General features: G+C 48.0%; 1 protein-coding gene across 2 annotated transcripts in view; it reads right to left on the bottom strand.

The window, feature by feature from the left end:
• The window catches only part of LOC142907501 (NACHT, LRR and PYD domains-containing protein 3-like), a 32,432-nt gene extending 22,593 nt beyond the window's left edge, over positions 1 to 9,839 (bottom strand). Inside the window, exons 1-3 of one of the 2 annotated variants that reach the window (XM_076057084.1) lie at positions 9,741 to 9,839; positions 7,771 to 7,895; positions 6,422 to 6,554 (exon numbers count right to left, since the gene is read on the bottom strand). The gene's annotated coding sequence lies outside the window, so the exon portion shown is untranslated. The remainder of the gene's footprint in view (positions 1 to 6,421; positions 6,555 to 7,770; positions 7,896 to 9,740) is intronic. The other variant, XM_076057085.1, reaches the window with a different exon arrangement.
• Between the last annotated feature and the right edge of the window lie 8,036 nt (positions 9,840 to 17,875).

Below are 17,875 nucleotides of genomic sequence, written 5' to 3'. Positions count from 1 at the left end.
GAGTGGGACAAAATCTCTCCTGAGATGTGTGCAAACCTGGTGGCCAACTACAAGAAACGTCTGACCTCTGTGATTGCCAACAGGGGTTTTGCCACCAAGTACTAAGTCATGTTTTGCAGAGGGGTCAAATACATAATTCCCTCATTAAAATGCAAATAAATTTATACCATTTTTGACATGCGGTTTTCTGGATTTTTTTGTTGTTACTCTGTCTCTCACTGTTCAAATAAACCTACCATTAAAATTATAGACTGATCATTTCTTTGTCAGTGGGCAAACGTACAAAATCAGCAGGGGATCAAATACTTTTTTCCCTCACTGTATAACTGTGTATTGAGCTGTGTGTATTGCACTACTGCAAACAAAATATCTATACTGTACATATACAGGCCAGTCTGACTTAACCAACGTTCTTTCTACGAGAATGTGCTATAACAAACAATATTAATTTTAACCCATTTTTTGCAAAATTAGAAATTGTTCAAGTAACGAGACAAATTGTGTTCTTTGGCAGCAGGAAAAACACAGTGGCCTGCAGTTTTCATCGCGCGCTTTCAGATGCGCTTTTTCTGCCATCTGATATTCTCTTCTTTCTGATATTAGGAAGCCACTGGGGTGATGCACTTGATTGAAAACTCATCTCTTTAGAACTGCATTTGCATTTAGTTTGTTGTCCTTCCTCCTGACATACAATAACGTGTTGTACGTATGATTGCTGAGCAGTAAAATAGTACGAGGAGATACTGTAATGGGGGGGTGAGTGCGTGGGCTCAGTCGCTTTTTCTCCCATACAGCACACATCTCCACAAATTTTATTTAAAAATTGACACCTGGCAAATGGACATGCATTGATATTCACGCCCAAGGTGCAACAACTCCATTGGTTTCACTCTCATGCAGCTCCACGCTACACACAGCAGACGCACGCTCCCTACAGAGGATCAACGGCAATGCGTCTTCTACGCCTACAGCACGAGCTCCAACACAAACATCCCTGTTATTGAGCCCCTTTGAAGGCCGGCATGGCAAAGAGGGGTAGAAATGGCCAGGATCATACCTGGCCACGTTTGTCTCATAGGTTCTGCTGATTACTTATTGAACCAGGCACTTATTTAATGCAGACTCAACCTAGAGGACCCAAAACCAGTGTAGATATCATGTGCTATTGATAGCTGTGGCCGAGTTTGTTGTGCAGCATGGCTCGCCACAAACACACACATAGGCTATGTACACAAAGATACACATACAAACGAGAAAAATCTCCCATATAGTTTTTGACAGATATTTGAGATTAGTTCTGCTAATGAGCACCTAAGAAGGCTGATACGGCACATGAATGGGTGTATATATACACAATAACAGCCATACCTCACTAAAAATTGTGATGTCAACAAAGTGCTTGTGCCAGGCTAAGTGCACATTGAGGTCATGTGGACTGTCGAAGGCTCATGGGCAGGAAGTTACAGGATAGATAAAGGTGCCATGGGTTGAGTGACAGGGATGACTGGCAGATCTACCACCTGTGCTCCCTACTGTTCCAACTTGCTGAATTTTACTCGTCCAGCACTGTACTCGCCCTCCGTTATTGCTGGAGGAGGACATCCTTCACAAAACTCCTCCAGAGGCTGATCTTCACACCACTGGTACGAGCTGTCGGCAAGTCCAATCAGCTCCACATCCTTCTGTTACACAACAGTCAAACTCTTCTCTATCGCGTTTTGCCCCTTATATCTGCCCAAACAGAAGCTGCTTGGGTACGCAGTGACTGAGAAATTGGGCTACATGCCCCAGCCAATGCTGCCTCACCTGCCTTAGAAGCTCACTGATGGGAATTTGTCCAGATCTTTCAAGGATCTAAACTGCTCACACAATCCAGTTTGTAAGACCCACGCTGGATCGTAGACACTTGAATATGCAAAACCAGTGTAGATGTTCTTTTAAAAGGGATATTTTTTTATTAAATACAGAGAAGGGAGGGGATATCTGGCTGAGAAGACCCAGAGCTTTACATGGAGCGACAGGCAATGCAACTTTCACAGCGTGTTACGCGCTGATTTGGAGCATGACCTCTGCTGCCAAACTGGAGCTGGTCATAAGCACCCTTTCCAGGTATGGACAAAATTCCCACTCTGTCCTAAACTGCCCCACCACTCATGGAGAGTGGAGGGAGGGTAAAATACGATGACATAGAATACCCAGGTTGGTGCTTTGTTTTTTGTAGGGATGATCGTAAACCCCATCTCTTAGTAGTATTCTCTAAGTTCAACAAAAGATCATCCAGCTCATTTTGGATTTCATTTTGATGGTGGGAATGGTGGTAATGTGGAGGTGGGCAGTGGTGACGCATTCTCCTGACGAATGAGGAATCGACAGATTGGGACCAGTTTCAAGATTATGCAAACAACGCCACTAAGACCTGCCCAAAAACCCGTTGCAATATTCGGAAACAATTGATTAGTGATGAAACGTAGTGCTGAAATTGAAAAAAAAATGTGTAAAGCTGCTACAAGGGCCCATAGAAAACTACAAGGGCCTAAGAAGGAAATGCAAAACTCAAACGGTCAAATCAACTTCGCAAAGTTCAGTCAGCTCAGGGGTGCCTACTTCAATGTTTCCTGCGCAATTACAGATGCTGGTCAGCAGTTGAAGGCAGACCATATTATTCGAGAAATAATGACTCGCAATTGCAGAATTTATCTCCATTAAAACCCACTTAAGAGCTCATGCAAGCCACAGATTTAGTCATGTTAAACTTGCCATTTTAGATATACTTCATATAGAAGAGCCATAATATTAATTACAGTAAATGTAACTTCCATAGCCCTGTGTAAACATGAATAAGGATTTTTATTTTTCAGAATAGTTACTTGTTAGACATTAGCATGAGTGGTGACTATATATATGATAAGTATTATACTTGGGATGATATTGGTTATAATTCTAAATCACATTTACAAACACACACATTGAAATGTAACACGACATTTAGAATTATTCATTGTGGTTATAATTTTGATGACATTTATTATACTGTTGATGGTTGTGTTCAGGGACGGAGCCAGGATTTCAGGCCGGGGTGACATTCAACAAATTTTAATTTCAAGAATGATTAGAGATTCAGGCTGTTGAACTAGACGCCACTGGTTGGCGACACACTCTGACAATGCAGTTGCACGGAGTCCGCCAGACCGAGTGTCGTAGAATGTCACCCCTATTACCCCCCCCTGGCTTTGCCCCTGGTTGTGGTTGTCATTTTCCAAAGACATGCTGCATAGCAATGAACTAATTCCCAAAACAACAATAAGAATAAAGTATTTTCGAATGCACTACTGCAGGCAGTCCTCCCCATGCCGTGGCAGTCGTAGAGGTTATTAGACCATAATTCTCCAGTTGTCTGTATTTCACCAGCAAACATTCGCCCCGAGCAAGTCTTTATGTGCAGAAAGGGGCATGACTGAAATTTCCTGCTGATCTGCTGAGCAGTCAAATAGTATAAGGTGAGACTATAATGGGAGGAAGCAGGTGGGGGCGTAGGCTCAGTCGCGTGTTACCTCAAACAGCACACGTCTCTCCAAGAATTATGAAAAAAATTACACCTGGCAAATGGACATCCATTGATGTTTACGCCCAAGGTGAAACAACTCTGTTGACATCTCGCTCGGAATGTGACTCATCCAGCCTTGTCACATACAGGCAGTAGAAAGATCAGCGAGGAAAATAATACAATCGAGAGTGCATTTACAGAGCATCTCAAATATATCTGCATCTCAAAATTCAGTGCACAACAATCAGACAAGCATCATGGGGAACAAGGAGGCGTGTATAGACTGCATACATTCATACAGAGAGAACAGACAGTGATGGACACAGGAGAAGTGGGTGGATAGTGAGAGACAGGCTCAGAATTGTGCCAGAAGGGGGGAATAAGTGCCCTGCTAATGAGTCAAGTTTGACTAAGAACTCCCTTCGTTGCTGGGCAGACAGGACGGAGGGGAGTAGACAGCGATGAGAGGGGCGATAGAGGAGAAAGCAAGGCTAAAGGAGTGGAGTGACTTGTTTTTTTATATTCATCAGGTAAAGTCGACTGAGCTATTTCAGCTCTTTTTCAGAAGCTACTTGGCAACAAATGATAGCTCAACAAAGTGGCTTAACATGTGGAAATGTATAGCAACTAAATAATCTAAATGCATAATTCTAAACGTGGAGGGAAAAACCGGAAGATCCAAATATACAACAGGCGTCAGGGTTGGGACCAAACCCACGACCTCATGCATACCAGGCTAGGGAGATAACATCTCGCCCCCATGGCGCCCCATGAGAGGGAGAGGCAGGCAGGGGTGAGTCCATGGAGGATCTTGAAGACGGCGAGGGCGATCGTGTATTTGATCACCAAGACCTCAGCTTTACCAATGAAAAAAAGAGGTGAGACGGAATAAATTGAGTACTGTGCTATGAATGACAAGGCTCACGGTTACATGGTACCCTTGATAAATATCCAATTTTTACTGTCATTTAAACATGTACAGCGAGGTAGGTTTCATTCCCTTATATCTCATTGTGAACTCGGGCTTCTATGTGATGATGAGTCCCATAGGCAACACCATGGGGTGAAGGGGACAGTGGGGGATATTGCTTTCTCACTTGACTGACTGGGCACGAGTAATTGACCTCAGCCCTGATTGACAATATCTATGAACAGGGAAGTATGAGCCAATCGAATCAACAACAAAAACCGTGACTTTAAAGTTGACACTTTTCCTGTTAAATTACAATTGACCGTACATTACAGTGATGCAAAGGGCAGTAAAGTAAACAAGGCCACTAGGCACTGTACCAGTAAACCGCATCAGATTAACCTCGCAAGACAACCAACAACTCCAACCAACACACCTAGTGCAGAGATACATGGATAAAAGCAGTGAATGCACCAGAATCAAGTAGAAAACATCTCGCCAAGTTGTAAATGCAACACAGAGACAACTAAAGAAAAAGAATAAAATCCACAACCAGACCTGGATATAATAATAAAGCCCTGCTGGATAACGGGCACCCTAAGCGTTGTCAGTCGTGTGGTATCTTGCTTTGCTTTACTTCACCACGCTGGCGAGTGCAAGTTGGTGAAGCGAGGAGGGCAGGACTGATTCATACGTCACTTGCCTCTGATTTTAGTCCAAGGGTTCGTAGTGCAGTGCACCAAGCACTGGGCAACTGTTCCACCCCAGATGCCCTGGGCATCCTTGCGCATGAGACTTTCAATCTCAATAGAATTTGCAGATGAAATATTTTATAGAATGAAATAAAAATGTGCAATCAAGGATAACAGAGAAATAGAAAACTGCCGTGACATGGTCGATTAAAATGATGAATCACGACTGAAGATACAGGGTAAACACACCAAGGTGGTGCTCGATTCATCCACTCATCCTGACACATCAGCGCGATTACTTTCCAGCACGGGTCTCGTGACTCGCGAAGGGAATCACTGCGTCGGTGTTCGCTCGTGCAGCTCCACGCTACCCACAGCAGACGCGCGCTCCCCACAGAGGATCCATCGTCGCGCGTCTTCTATGCCTACAGCACAAGCTCCAACACAAACTTCCCCCATGTATACTCTTTGGTTTTATTCAGTAAAGTCACGTAGATAAAATAAAACAAAATAAAAGAAAATAATTAAATCACGACGTTTCGGAGGCAACACAAGCTTCCATCTTCAGGTGGAAAAGTCAACGCAGAATATCTGTGTTAGGAGCACAGTTCAGAGACAACCTTGGATTATATACAGGTTAAGGGAGGGGGAAGGAGTCAGTAAGGGGGCGTGGGTGGGCGGGATGGCTGGGCTAAGCAGCCTTTTGATAGAATGCTGCGAGTAACACCCGCCTTTGTCTCCCCAATGTGTGATATTTACACACCGCCCATGATACTCATTTTAGTTACACGCACACAGTGACACTTTGCTCGTGAGACACCGCACACAAACTCACACGTGCTACACTATCTTCCAGACACACAGAGAGATTCATGCACCAAAAATAAATCTGCCGTGTAGCCTACACAGGCAGTTTATAGTCTGGACCACACCGCACATCGCCCCCCATGCAACACAAACTCCCCACACTCACCCACGCTGTAAAGTGTCACACCACCCACCGTCCCCCATGCACTACAAACTCCCCACACCCACGCTGTGAAGTGTCACATCACCCACCGTCCCCCATGCACCACAAACTCCCCACACTCACCCACGATGTGAAGTGTCACACCACCCACCGTCCCCCATGCACCACAAACTCCCCACACCCACGCTGTGAAGTGTCACATCACCCACCGTCCCCCATGCACCACAAACTCCCCACACATACCCACGATGTGAAGTGTCACACCACCCACCATTCTCCACACACCACAAACTCCCCACACTCACCCACGCTGTGAAGTGTCGAGTCGCTCGCGTCTCTCGCCCCCTGACACGCGCAGACGCGGCCCCGCTCGCCGTGTCGCCTCCTCCGCCGCTCTCTCAGTCTCAGGCCCTGACGCAAGGAGTGGCATCAAGAAGTCTCTTCAAGTAGCAGCAGAAAGGAGAGGGGAGGAGTGAGTGGGGGAGATGGTAGGGGAGGGGTGGGGGGCGTGGGCTCAGTCACGAACTCTCTCATACAGCACACACATCTACAATATTTGAGAAAAAAATATTTAAAAATACTTTTTAAAAAAACACGCTTTAATGAAATGTACCCTACGAGTAATGGCAGAACTCCACGACTCCAAGAAGTGGCCCCGAAGCTTGCCATAACGAAAGGGACCGTGGTGAGCGTGGACAATTAGACCCGTAAAAAAGATTGTTTAAAAATATATATTTTTAATTTGTAATGATAGAATATAGTATTGTCATCAGTATGACATACATATGCAGTCGATACGACATTGGGAAGACGGTTGAAATTGAGTTACAAGATTTTTTGAGGATACGACAACAGACGGAGTGAGTTAAATAAAAGCGTGTAAAATGTAAAAAAGAAAAATGTTTGGATTTTTTATTATAGAATATAGTATTGTCATCAGTATGACATAAGTATATCAAGTTTGCAGTCGATATCACATTGGGAAGTGGGTAAAAATTGAGTTACAAGATTTTTAGAGGATACGACAACAGACGGAGGAGTGAGTTAAATAAAAGCGTGTAATAATAATAATAAAAAAGACAACTGGTAAATGGACACCCCTTGTCACACTCAGGCAGTAGAGGGAGCAGGGTGGAAAATAATACAATCGAGTGTGCATTTACAGAGCATCTCGAATATATCTGCATCTCAAAATTCAGTGCACAATAATCAGACAAGCATGGGGAACAAGGAGGCGTGTATAGACTGCATACATTCATACAGAGAGAACAGACAGTGATGGGCACAGGAGAAGTGGCTGGATGCTGAGAGACAGGCTCAGAGAATTGTGCCAGAATGGGGGAATAAGTGCCCTGCTAATGAGTCAAGTTTGACTAAAAGCGATGAGACAAGCGATAGAGGAGAGCAAGCCTAAAGGAGAGGAGTTACTTGTTTTTTTTTATTTATCGGTAAAGCCCACTGAACTATTTCAGCTATTTTAAGCTACCTGGCAACAAATGATAGCTCAACGAAGTGGCTTAACATATGGAAATTTATAGCAACTAAATCTAAATGCATAATTCAAAATGTGGCGGGAAAAACGGAAGATCCGAAGAAAAATCCCCATATACACCAGGCGTCAGGGTCGGGACCAAACCCACGACTTCATGCATACCAGGCTAGGGAGATAACATCTCGCCCCCATGGCGCCCCATGAGAGGGAGAGGCAGGCAGAGGCGAGTCCATGGAGGATCTTGAAGACGGCGGGGGCGATCGTGTATTTGATCACCAAGACCTCAGCTTTACCAAAGAACAAAACAGGCGAGACGGAATAAATTGAGTACTGTGCTATGAATGACAAGGCTCACAGTTACATGGTACCCTTGATAAAGATCCAATTTTTACTGTTATTTAAACATTTATAGTGATGTAGGTTTCACTCCATTTTATCTCATTGTGAACTCGGGCTTCTACGTGAGAATGAGTCCAATAGGCAACACTATGGGGTGAAGGGGACAGTGGGGGATATCGCTTTCTCACTTGACCTCAGCCATGACTGACAATATCCGTGAACAGGGAGGTATGAGCCAATCGAATCAACAACAAAACCGTGACTTTAAAGTCGACACTTTTCCTGTTAAATTACAATTGACCGTACATTACAGTGATGCAAAGGGCAGTAAAGTGACCAAGGCCACTAGGCACTGTACCAGTAAACCGCATCAGATTAACCTCGCAAGACAACCAACAACTCCAACCAACACACCTAGTGCAGAGATACATGGATAAAAGCAGTGAATGCACCAGAATCAAGTAGAAAACATCTCGCCAAATTGTAAATGCAACACAGAGACAACTAAAGAAAAATAATAAAATCCACAACCAGTCCTGGATATAATAATAAAGTAAAGCCCTGCTGGATAATTGACATCCTAAGCGCTGTCGGTCGTGTGGTATCTTGCTTTGTTTACTTCACGCTGGCGGGTGCAGGTTGGTGAAGCGAGGGGGGCAGGACTGATTCATGTCACTCGCCTCTGATTTTAGTCCAAGGGTTCGTAGTGCAGTGCACCAAGCACTGGGCAACTGTTCCACCCCAGATGCCCTGGGCATCCTTGCGCATGAGACTTTCTATCTCAATAGAATTTGCAGGTGAAATATTTTATGGAATTAAATAAAAATGTGCAATTAAGGATAACAGAGAAATAGAAACCTACCATGACATGGTGGATTAAAATTATGAATCACGACTGAACATACAAGGTAAACACACCAAGGTGGTGCTCGATTCATCCACTCATCCTCACACTTCAGCGCGATTGCTTTCCAGCGCCTGTCTCGTGACTCGCTATGGAAATCGCTGCGTCGGTGTCCGCTCGTGCAGCTCCACGCGACCCACAGCAGACGCGCGCTCCCCACAGAGGATCCATGGTCACGCGTCTTCTACGCCTACAGCACGAGCTCCAACACAAACTTCCCCCATGGAGCTCCACAGACTGGTGTGGCAGTACTCTTATTGAGCCCCTATAAAGGCCGGAATGACACACAATGGGGTGGGTGTTCAGAACCACGTGGGACCGCCTTTGTCTCCCCAATGTGTGATATTTACACACCGCCCATGATACTCATTTTAGTTACACGCACACAGTGACACTTTGCTCGTGAGACACCGCACACAAACTCACACATGCTACACCATCTTCCAGACACAGAGAGATTAATGCACCGAAAATAAATCTAACGTGTAGCCTACACAGGCAGTTTATAGTCTGGACCACACCGCACATCGCTCCCCACGCACCACAAACTCCCCACACTCACCCACACTGTGAAGTGTCACACCACCCACCGTCCTCCACGCACCACAAACTCCCCACACTCACCAATGCTGTGAAGTGTCACACCACCCACCGTCCCCCACGCACCACAAACCCCCACACTCACCAACGCTGTGAAGTGTCACACCACCCATCATCCCCCACGCACCACAAACTCCCCACACTCACCCACGCTGTGAAGTGTCACACCACCCACCATCCTCCACGCACCACAAACTCCCCACACTCACTCACGCCGTGAAGCGTCACACCACCCACCGTCATCCACACACCACAAACTCCCCACACACCACAAACTCCCCACACCCACGATGTGAAGTGTCGAGTCAACCGCGTCTCTTGCTCCTGACACGCGCAGACGCGGCCCGGCTCCCTGTGTCGCCTCCCCCACCGCTCTCTCAGTCTCAGGCCCTCACGCAAGGAGTGGCATCAAGAAGTCTCTTCAAGTAGCAGCAGAAAGGAGAGGGGAGGAGTGAGTGGGGGAAGAGGTTAGGGGAGGGGTGATGGGCGTGGGCTCAGTCACGAGCTCTCTCATACAGCACACACATCTACAATATTTGAGAAAAAAATATATAAAAATATATATTTTTTAAACACGCTTTAATGAAATGTACCGTACGAGTAATGGCAGAACTCCACGACTCCAGGAAGTGGCCCCGAAGCTTGCCATAACGAAAGGGACCATGGTGATTTACAGCCAACGTGAGTTGAGCGTGGACAATTAGACCAGTAAAAAAGATTGTTTAAAAATATATATTTTAATGTTTTAATAATAGAATATAGTATTGTCATCAGTATGACATACATATACAGTCGATACGACATTGGGAAGACGGTTGAAATTGACTTACAAGATTTGAGGATATGACAACAGTGAGTTAAATAAAAGCGTGTAATAATAAAGACAACTGACAAATGGACACCCATTGATGTTTAAGCCCAAGGCACAATAACTCAATTTGCGTCAAGCTCGGAATGTGGCCCTACCAGCCTTGTCACACCCAGGCAGTGGAGGGAGCAGGGTGGAAAATAATACAATGGAGAGTGCATTTACAGAGCATCTCGAATATATCTGCATCTCAAAATTCAGTGCAAAACAATCAGACAAGCATCATGGGGAACAAGGAGGCGTGTATAGACTGCATACATTTAAACAGAGAGAACAGACAGTGATGGGCACAGAAGTGGCTGGATGCTGAGAGACAGGCTCAGAGAATTGTGCCAGAAGGGGGGGAATAAGTGCCCTGCTAATGAGTCAAGTTTGACTAAAAGCGATGAGGCAAGGGGTAGAGGAGAGCAAGGCTAAAGGAGCGGAGTGACTTGTTTTTTTATATATCGGTAAAGCCCACTGAGCTATTTCAGCTCTTATTGAGAAGCTATCTGGCAACAAATGATAGAGGCAGGCAGGGGCGAGTGCATGGAGGATCAGCAGTGGTGGAAGGTTCGGGAAAGGGGGCGTGGCTAGAGCGGAGCAAGCCTCAGAGCAGGAGAAAAGGCCGGACCCCGAGTGGGTCCGGGCAGTGCTGCCAGCGAAGACAGAAGAACCAGTTGAAGACAGAAGACCAGCTAGCCAGGACCCTGGGACTCACCTGACCCACCGTCCTTGTCAGGGCCAGGACAGAGTAAGCCAGTGGTGCGATATTGGGAGCCTCGGAGCCCGACGTCCTTATCAGGGCCGGGTCTGTGTGGCCAGTGGTCGGGACCTGCGTCTTGGCTGGGCCAGGTCGAGCTAGCCTCCTCTAGACCCCGTGTAGCCAGAGGACCCCGTGACCCTAGCCCAGGAATAGGGCGAGATAGAGAGAGGGCATACCTCCCCAGGCAGCGGGTGAAGGGGCCGTTACCCCTTCGAGAAACATTGTACTGTTGTGTTAAGCCCTTGTAATAAATAAGCGTTGCCTCTACCCATCCGTCTACGACGTCTTACGTACCCACTACACTAATACCGTGGCATCTAGTGAGCGTTACTGCGAGAGCTTCTATTAGTGAGTCTCATGGAAATCTGTCCGGCAGGGGTTATGATTAACAACGTTAAAAGCATCACTCAGTGGCGTAAGTGCCCACTCGCTTCACTCATTTACACACACGCAAACATTCCCAAAAGATAAAGATAACCTGTATAGCTTGAACAGGATATTGGTGAAAGATTAGTTAGTATTTCTGTATATATGTTGAACTTCTTTTGCACTCTATGCATTCAATCGTGATAATCGGAAGTGTGGTGTAAGGAGAACAAACTAAACACAAAAAGCAGTTATAAAGAAATCAGAGTTCAATCTAAATTTAAAAGTGCAACGCTCCAAGTGGTTTCATAATATCGGACGGCTGCAGAAGCGCATCTAAAAGCGCGCGATGCAGTAAACTATCTTTGTTTGATGCCAAGTCAAAAACTGCTGCGATGATGACTGAGATTCGCGTGATAGTTTATGCTTTTGACGAGATCAGCAAGGTATTGTGGTTCATTTGTGGCAAGCACTTTGTGTGTAATGAGTGCGACCTTATCATCGATTCGTTCGGCAACAGGAAGCCAATGTGGCTTGGCGAGCACTGGACAGACATGGTCAGATCTTGCACTACCGGTCACGACACGTACCAAAGAGTTTTGTAAATGCTGCAGCTTCGTAATATTTTGCCAGACGTCCCATAGAGTAGTGAGTATATATGAAGGAGAGAATGGCGAACCAGGGGTTTCCTGGCTAACAGCACGCCCAGCCGCCTTTGGCTCCTCAATTAGGGGAAGCCCAAGACCAGTTAAGATATTCGTCAACAATGTCAAATATGAGTGGGTCATAGCGCAGTGCGCTAACCACGGCGCCAACGCTCCTCACACGCGTTTACAAACACAAAGCCAAAGATCCATCGTGTAGCTGTTAGCGCTTATAAAGGCCTAAACGGCACACACATGCACACACACACACATAAGCGTTTACACGCACATACACACACGCGTTTACACGCACATACACACACGCGTTTACACGCACATACACGCGTTTACACGCACATACACACACGCGTTTACACGCACACACACACGTTTACACGCACACACACACGTTTACACGCACATACACACACATACGTTTACACGCACATACACACACATAAGCGTTTACACGCACATGCACACACATAAGCGTTTACACGCACATACACACATAAGCGTTTACACGCACATACACACACACAAGCGTTTACACGCACATACACACGCGTTTACACGCACACATACACACACACGCGTTTACACGCACATACACACACAGGCGTTCACACACACAAGCGTTTACACGCACATACACACACAAGCGTTTACACGCACATACACACACATAAGCGTTTACACGCACATACACGCGTTTACACGTACACACACGCGTTTACACGCACATACACACATAAGTGTTTACACGCACATACACACACACAAGCGTTTACACGCACATACACACACACAAGCGTTTACACGCACATACACACACACAAGCGTTTACACGCACATACACACACAAGCGTTTACACGCACACACGTTTACACGCACATACACACACGTGTTTACACGCACATGCACACACATAAGCGTTTACACGCACATACACACACATAAGCGTTTACACGTACATGCACACACATAAGCGTTTACACGCACATGCACACACATAAGCGTTTACACGCACATACACACACATAAGCGTTTACACGCACATACACACACATAAGCGTTTACACGCACATACACACACACAAGCGTTTACACGCACATACACACGCGTTTACACGCACATACACACGCGTTTACACGCACATGCACACATACACACACGCGTTTAAATGCACATACACACACGTTTACACGCACATACACACACGCGTTAACACGCACATGCACACACAAAGCGTTTACACGCACATACACACACACGCGTTTACACGCACACACACGTTTACACGCACATACACACACATAAGTGTTTACACGCACATACACACACACATAACCGTTTACATGCACACACATAAGCGTTTACACGCACATACACACACACATAAGCGTTTACACGCACATACACACGCGTTTACACGCACATGCACACATACACACACACGCGTTTACACGCACAGACACACACAAGCGTTTACACGCACACACGTTTACACGCACATACACACACGTGTTTACACGCACATGCACACACATAAGCGTTTACACGCACATACACACACATAAGCGTTTACACGTACATGCACACACATAAGCGTTTACACGCACATGCACACACATAAGCGTTTACACGCACATACACACACATAAGCGTTTACACGCACATACACACACATAAGCGTTTACACGCACATACACACACACAAGCGTTTACACGCACATACACACGCGTTTACACGCACATACACACGCGTTTACACGCACATGCACACACATAAGCGTTTACACGCACATACACACACACAAGCGTTTACACGCACATACACACACAGGCGTTTACACGCACATGCACACATACACACACGCGTTTACAACAACAACAACAACAACAACCGCCATTCGCCACTAAGTGGCGGTGACGTCACCACGACGCTTGTGCCAGGCTATGTGCACCCTGAGGCCACGTGAAGTGTCGAACGCCCGCTGGCAGGAGGTCACGGGGCAGACCCAGGTGCCACGGGTCGACTGACTGAGATGACTGGCTGATGCACCACCTGTGCCCCCTACTGTGCCAACCTGCTGTGCTTTAGCCACCCGGCGCTCCGCTCGCTGTTGTGAGCGTCGCTCCTCCGCCCTCCGTTGTTGTTGGAGGGCGACTGCCTCCAACTGCCCAGTAGCATCCTTCACGAGCCTCCTCCACAGAGGCCGATCTTGACACCGCTGGTACCAGTCATCGGCAAGTCCACTCAGCTCCACGTCCTCCTGTACCACATCACTCCATCTCTTCTCTAGCCCGTGCCGCGCCCGCTTAGCCCCCTCAATCCGGCCAAACAAAAGCTGTTTCGGCATGCGGTGGCTGGGCATGCGGGCTACATGACCCAGCCATCGCATCCTTGCCTGCCGGAGGAGCTCACCGATGGGACCCTGCCCAGATCTTTCAAGGATTTGTGAGCTCCTCACACAATCCAGTCTGGTTAAACCCAGGATGGATCGTAGGCAGGTCAGCCTAAATGTTTCTAACCGGCGAAGATGTTCCATTAGGGGGGTCCACGTTTCGCAAGCGTAGAGAAGGGAGGGAATGATCGTGGCCGAGAAGACCTGAAGCTTAGTGCGGAGCGACAGACCAGGTAGCTTCCACACAGCGTTACGCAACCGATGAAAAGATATTGCCGCTCGACTGATTCGGAGTGAGACCTCTGCTGTTAAACTGGAGCCAGTCATAAGCACACTGCCCAGGTATGGGAAACTCTCCACTCTCTCCACAACTGCCCCATCACCGATTGGGAGTTGTGGGGGTGGAGTGTCCGATGGTACAAAATACCCAGGCAGGTGCTTAGTTTTGGTGGGGCTGATGGTAAGGCCCCACCTCTTAGTGGCACGCTCCAGTCTCAGCAGCAGCGTCTCCAACTCCTCCTCTGACTGAGCAGCTATTACCAAGTCATCAGCATACATAACGTGGTTGAGCAATAGGGAGCCATCCCTTGACCGCACCCGGGCATCGATTAGCCTCCCATTATATCTGTACCATATGGAGATTCCCCCGGTACAGCTATTGAAGGCTTCACGAACTACGTGGTCAAAATAGATGTTAAATAATGTGGGAGCCAGAGGACATCCCTGTCGCACCCCAAGGTGTACAGGGAATGGCTCTGACTCCCGGCCACGTAGTTTTACCCGGGCCCGCTCACCATCATGAAGGTCCTTAATGATCGTGAGCAGAGGGTCAGGTACTCCAAAAGCACGAAGAACGACCCAGAGCCCAGGCCTACTGATGGTATCATAGGCCTTGACCAGGTCAATAAAGCAGAGATGTAGGTCTTGTTGGAATTCCCTACACCTCTGCTGTAGCAGACGGACAGAAAATATGGCATCTGTGCAGGACCGCCCTTTCCTGAAACCGCATTGGGGCTCCGCAAGCCTCTCCTCAGCGTGCCTGGCAAGGCGATGCTGAATAATCCTTGCCAGGACCTTTCCCGGCACACTGAGGAGTGAGATGCCCCTGTAGTTGTTACAGTCTGTGCGGTCCCCCTTCTTAAAAAGGGGGACCACCAGGGCATCCTTCCAATCCTGCGGAACCCGTCCAGTGGTCCAGACTGTTGTTATGATGTCATATAGGGCAGTCTGTGCACAAACGCCACCCTCCCTCAGCATTTCGCTTGGGAGATCATCTCTGCCCGCTGCCTTTCCTGGTCTCAGACTCCGGATCGCCTTCAATACTTCCTCAGCAGATGGCACCTCAGCCAGCCACTCACAGGGGGTGACTTCATCCAATATTTGAGGCACCGCAGCCTCAGCAGGGTCATCCTCACTTTGTGCCACGATGTTTTCCTGGCTGAGGGATTTTCCCTCCCCCAGGACCTCACAGAAATGCTCAGCAAATCTGCGAACCTGTTCCTGGGGGTCGGAAATTGGATCACCGTTTTTTCCCCTAATGATGGTAATAGGTGTGGCGCTGCAGGTTACTTTTTTGATGGAGTTAAATAGAGATTTGTGATCACGGGCCACTGAGGCAGACTCCATCTCCTCAGCAACCCGCGACCACCACCCATCCTTGCAGCGCCTCACGGCTCTCCGAACCTCCGAGCGAAGGCTGCTGTAAGCCTCCTCATTCTCTGACGTGGGATTCTGTAGCCGATGACAGTGGGCCTGTCGCTTTTTCTCAACCATCCTGAACAACTCCTCTGTCATCCAGGGTGTCTGGGGAGGTCTGGACCGCGTACCCAAAGCAGCCATTGCAGCTGCATGAGTCACAGTCCTAAACCTCGCCCATTTACCCTCGACATCAGGAGGAGTCGGGGACGATGCCAATCCCAGCCGCAAGCGATGATGAAATTCTCGCTTGCAACTTTCATCAGATAACTGAGACCAGGCCACTTTAGGTTGGAATGGGGTCCTGGGTGTACACCCACCACCGGAGTGGAAGAATGGCAGGCGCATCTTACAGATGACTAGTCGATGGTCAGAGGGCAGATCAGCTCCACGGTAGGTCCTGGTGTCAAGTACATGGGCTCGCATTCGCTGGTCCGTCACTATGTAGTCCAGCAGATGTTCTTGCTTGGACCCGGCATGCATCCATGATGTTGTGTGGATGCGCCGATGCCGGAACAGCGTGTTGGTAATTACAAGCCCATGGGCTGCACAAAAATCTAGCAGCCTCCTACCGTTGTTATTGAGCTGATCTGGCCCATGCCCTCCAATCACTCCAGACCAGGTGCCAGTATCATGACCAACTCGGGCATTGAAGTCACCCAACATGATGACTCTATCCCGAGGGGCCACTTTAGCCAGCACCTGTGACAGGAGGTCATAGAAGGCATCTGACTCATCGGCTTTGCCTGCATCCCTCCACGGATGTTCATCTTCGGTGGGGGCATAAGTAACCACGACCACCATTCCTCGCCTCCGGTTGATGGGAAGGCGAGCCCAAAGTAGCCTGGGGCTTACAGCTTCCCACACCTCACCGCCACGCTCCCACGCCCCCTTCATTCTTTTATTCAAAAGAAGACCCACACCCTGTTGTTTGGCAGTCCGCTGCCCCGAGTAGAGGACTGTCCACCCCTCATGGTGGCAGGAGCCAGAGCCGGTCCACCGGACCTCCTGAATGCCGCATAGATCCAGGCGGTACCGGTCCAGCTCCCGACAGAGGAGTGGCAGCCTCTCCTCTGCAGTGAGCGTTCGAACATTCCACGTGGCCACCCGTAGTGGCTTTTCGTTGTTTCTGGAGTAGCCCCGAGGGTAGGTATTCAATCTCCTGGCTCCGCCAATTGGGGTTTGGCCAGGAGACGTCATAGACGCCTGGCCCCCCGGGGCCTCCGGCACAAGCTTAGTTGTTACATATTTCAGTTTAATTCGTGGTTTTGTGGTAATTAATTGAAGGTGGAGGGGTTACCAGCCCCTCGCACCCGTCCAGAGCCCCCGTTTAGCCCCTGTGGTGGACACATATGCCATGAGGGGAGGAGCCAATCAAAATTGGAACTCCCCCACAGCGCTGTCCACGACAGAGTTGCCCGTCCGGCACCGCGAGGAGGTAGGGGGTTGTTTTGCCGGACACGCGTTTACACGCACATACACACACACGCGTTTACACGCACACACACGTTTACACGCACATACACACACATAAGTGTTTACACGCACATACACACACACATAACCGTTTACATGCACACACATAAGCGTTTACACGCACATACACACACACATAAGCGTTTACACGCACATACACACACACAAGCGTTTACACGCACATACACACGCGTTTACACGCACATACACACGCGTTTAC

The sequence above is a fragment of the Petromyzon marinus genome, chromosome 79 (genome assembly GCF_048934315.1).
Source record: "Petromyzon marinus isolate PM22_M1 ecotype Great Lakes invasive population chromosome 79, UKy_Petmar_22M1.pri1.0, whole genome shotgun sequence".
NCBI classification, from domain to species: Eukaryota; Metazoa; Chordata; class Hyperoartia; order Petromyzontiformes; family Petromyzontidae; genus Petromyzon; species Petromyzon marinus.
Note: the sequence above shows the minus strand (reverse complement) of the source record. Positions and strands in the feature narration are given on the sequence as shown.